Here is a 4724-nt window from a genome sequence, read left to right as displayed (position 1 = left end):
GCTAAGGGTTTCACATGAAAGGGTCGTGATCGATTGAGCAAGCCAGGGGTACGTGACAGGAGGGGTTGCATGCACCAGTGGTCAGAATGAAACAGAACAGAACAGGAAGTTTCACAATGTCTTTCTATACAATGTCTGGAATCTATAGATAACATCAGTTACTAGGTCAGGGGTCGAATTTTAACTACCAGGCTTAAGTCAGGCAGGCCCAGGCCTGGTTTTGGGTCTGGTTCCTTGGTTTCGGGTCTAGTTCCTAGGCGCCAGGCTACCTGCCTTTAGTTTCGCTTCTCTTTCCTTTTCTGAGTATAAAACAATATAAAACAATATGAGAGGGTCTATCTCTCTTTTCTCATTTAATTCCAGCTACTCAGGAGGCTGAGGCATGAGAATCACTTGAACCCAGGAGGCAGAGGTTGCAGTAAGCCGAGATTACGCCATTGCACTCCAACCTGGGCAACAAGAGTGAGATTCCATCTCAAATAAATAAATAAATAAATAAATAAATAAATAAATAAAGAAATATTATTTTGCACCTCAGCTTCTTCCTTTTAGGTTGACATTAGTTACCACATCTTTGTTTACAATGACAGATTTAAAGAAGGTAAAACAATCTGATACATGAAACAACATTGGACTGGGTTTTAATTTTATATCTTCCAATGTGAGTGCCATTCACCAACATTTTTGGTTTTGGCTATTTTATTCTCTCTTCTATTAATGCCTTTTGTTTTTGATTTGCAAACACATTTGTGTAGTAAGGCATCTGTGTGTCTGTAAATATTTTACAGCTCTCTCTTTTTTTAATTTTGATTTTTGCTATTCAGAAATTTAAAATTTATAGCATAATCAAATTTGTCAGCATTTTTCTTCCTCACTTTTAGTTTTGATGTGAAAACTAATGTCTTTTTTCTCAAACAATAAATACACTCCCTCCTGTTTTTTTCTAGTGCTTTTATGGTTTCTTTTCTGTATTTAAATCTTTCATCATTTAGAAAGTTTATTTGGGAAAAAATAAATAATTCCAGCAGATTTTTTTGAAATATATCAACTTTTGAAGTTTACATTGTATCATGCCACTTCTTGGCTCAAAACTCTCTCATGGCTTTATCTCAAAGTGAAAGCCTCCAGGCGCGATGGCTCAGGCTTATAATCCCAGCACTTTCGGAGGCTGAGTGGGGCAGATCGCCTGAGCTCAGGAGTTGGAGACCACCCTGGGCAACATGGTGAAACCCCGTCTCTACTTCAATACAAAAAATTAGCCAAGTATGGTTGCACGTGCCTGTAGTTCCAGCTATTCGGGAGGCTGAGGCCTGAGAATCGCTTGAGTCCAGGAGGCAGAGGTTGCAGTGAGCTGAGATCGTGCCACTGCACTTGGCTGGGGGTACAGAGTGAGACTCTGTCTCAAAAAACAAAAACAACAACAAAAATATTAAAGTGAAAGCCAACATCCCTGTTATGGCCTGCCCATCTGTCTCCCACTCTTCTGTTCCCCTTACTACCTCTAGCCACCTGGCCTCCTTAGCATTCCTTGAACACACCAGGCACACTGCCACCCTAGGACCTTAGCACTGCCTTGGATTCCTTCCCCCCAGTTATTGACATAACTTGTTAGCTCATCACCTCCATTGGGTCTTTGCTCACACATCATCCTCTCATTGGAGCCTTCTCCAAGCACCTTATTTGGAATTTCAACCCTCCCTTCTTTCAGCTCCTCAGACTCCTCAGTCCTCCTTCCTGCTGTATCACAGCTGCCACCATCTGACATTCCATACATTCCAGTTATTTATGTGTTTATTGTCTGTTCCCCTCCATTAAAATACAGGCTCCAAGAAGGCAGGAATTTTGTTTTGTTTACTGATATATCTTTAGCACCTTGTTAGAATAGGACCTGGCACAGATAATATATTTAATACATATGTGTCACATCTTTCTGGGGGATGTAAATTAATCATATAACTTTTATGAATTCCATTATTTGGTTATATCCTTATTTATTTAACTGGATTATTTCTTTATTTTGAAATTGACAGACAATAATTGTATTTTTTACGTGGTACAATGTGATGTTTGATACGTTGTGTAAAGATTAAATCAAGCTAATCAACATATCTATCACCTCAACAACTTACCATGTTTCCTGTAGACAGAATGTCACAAATCAATTCTTCTAGGAATTTTAAAATATGCATTATTGGCCAGGCATGGTGGCTCATGCTTGTAATCCCAGCACTTTGGGAGGCCGAGGCAGGCAGATCCTTTAAGCTCAGGAGTTCAAGACCAGCATGGGCAACATGGTGAAATCCACTCTGTACAAAAAATATAAAAATTAACTTGGCAGAGCATGTGACTTTAGCCCCAGCTACTTATAGGGGCTCAAGTGGAAGGATCACTTGAACTTGGGAGGTTGAGGCTACAGTGAGCCATGTTTGTGCCACTGCACTCCAGCCTGGGTGACAAAGTGAAAAATATATATCTGTATATATATATTAGTCTTAGTTGTGGTAATTGTACAGTGCAATAGATGACAAAAACTTATTCCTACAGTGTAACTGAAACTTTGTACCCTTTGATCAACTTTCCGTTTGTCCCCTTTCCCCTTCCTCCTCCCTTCTCTTAGCCTTGGTAACCACCTTTCTACCCTCTGTTTCTATGAGACTGACTTTCTTTGATTCCACATACGAGTGCAGTAACACAGTATTTGTCTTTCTGTGCTTGGCTTATTTCACTTATGTCCTCCTGTATAACAAAGAATCTACAGAGTGAAGAGACAATCCATTAATTGGAAGAAAATATTTTCCAATTATAAGTCGGATAAGGGGCTAGTGTAAAAAAATATGTAAGGAATTCAAATAACTCAATAGCAAGAAAACACATAAGCTACTGGAAGAATGGATGAATAATATGAACAGGCAGTTCTCAAGAGAAAGCACACAAATAGCCAACAAATGTATGAAAAAATGCTCAACCTCTCTAATCATCACATAATGAAAATGAAAACCTCAGTGAGGCCGGGCGTGGTTACTCACGCCTGTAATCCCAGCACTTTGGGAGGCCAAGACGGGCGGATCACGAGGTCAGGAGATGGAGACCATCCTGGCTATCGCGGTGAAACTCCGTCTCTACTAAAAATACAAAAAAATAGCCGGGCGTGGTGGCGGGCGCCTGTAGTCCCAGCTACTCCGGAGTCAGGCGGGAGAATGGCCTGAACCCGGGAGGCGGAGCTTGCAGTGAGCCGAGATCGCACCACTGCACTCCAGCCTGGGTGAGAGAGCGAGAGTCCATCTCAAAAAACAAAACAAAACAAAACAAAACAAAAAAACCTCAGTGAGAGATTTACAACATGTGCTGTAACCTCACGCCTGTTAGAATGTAGAATGGCTACCATTCAGGTGATGAAAGGTAAGTGCTGGCCAGGAAGTGGAGATAAAGAAACACTGACATACCGTTGGTGTGAATGTCAATTTGTCCAGTCATTTTGGACAATAGTATGAAGTTTCCTCAAAAAATTAACAATGTAATTGGGCCAGCAATCCACTGTGTTTGTCTGTTTCACATCAGTATAAAGAAATACCCGAGGCTCGTGGCTCGGCAGGCTGTGCAAGCATGGCATCAGCATCTGCTTCTGCTCAGAACCTCAGTAAGCTTTCAATCATGGCAGAGGGAAAGAGGAGCTGGGTGTCACATGGTGGGAGATGGAGCAGCAGGAGGAGGCGCCACACTCTTTTACACAACCAGGTCATGTGAACTAATAGAGCAAGAACTCACGCATTACTGTGGGGAGGGCCCCAAGCCATTCATGAAGGATTCACCCCAAACATCTCCCACCAGACCCCACCTCCAACACTGGGGATCACATTTCAACATGAGATTTGGAGAAGACAAATATCAAAACTGTATCTCCCACTCCTAAGTACATATGCAAATGAATTGAAATGGATATGCCTAAGAGATAGCTGCACTGCCTTTTTCATTTCAACATTATTCAAAATAGCCAATGTATGGAGTCAACCTAAGTGTCCAACAGTGGATGAATGTATAACCAAAATGTGGTATATACACACAATATAGCCTTAAACAAGCAGGAAATTATGTCATGTGTGATGACGCGTATGAACCTAGAGAGATATGTATTAGGTTTTCTAAATCACTAACCTGATGGCCCAACCGTATTAACAACAATGCAGGTTTCCTCAGTGAATTGAAATGCCACTTATACTATATACTAAATAATCAGCTGTGACTGTCTATTTCTGCACTCCATATTTTGCCAGTTTGACTATAATGTGTCTGGGTTTGGCCCATTTTGAATTTATTTTATTAGGAGTTTTTTGAATTTCATATTGCTTAATGATTTCCACCAAATATGGGAGGTTTTTGACCCTTCTTTTTGCAAAGCTATTGTAGCCTCTTTCTCTCCTCTCCTCCTCTGACTGTTATGTTTATTTGGTTTGCACGATGGTGTCCTACAGGTCTCTGAAGCTCTATTCATGTTTCATAATTCTATTTTCTCTTTCTTGACTGAACAATCTCAATTAACCCATCTTCAAGTTTTCTGATTCTTTTTTTTCAAAACTAAAATCTGCTGTTTGATCTCCATTGATTTATTATTATTATTATTATACTTTAAGTTCTAGGGTACATGTGCACAACATGCAGGGTTGTTACATATGTATACATGTGCCATGTTGGTGTGCTGCACCCATTAACTCGTCATTTGCATTAGG

This window comes from Mandrillus leucophaeus, unplaced genomic scaffold (assembly GCF_000951045.1).
Source record: "Mandrillus leucophaeus isolate KB7577 unplaced genomic scaffold, Mleu.le_1.0 Scaffold1161, whole genome shotgun sequence".
Taxonomy (NCBI): Eukaryota; Metazoa; Chordata; class Mammalia; order Primates; family Cercopithecidae; genus Mandrillus; species Mandrillus leucophaeus.
Note: the sequence above shows the minus strand (reverse complement) of the source record.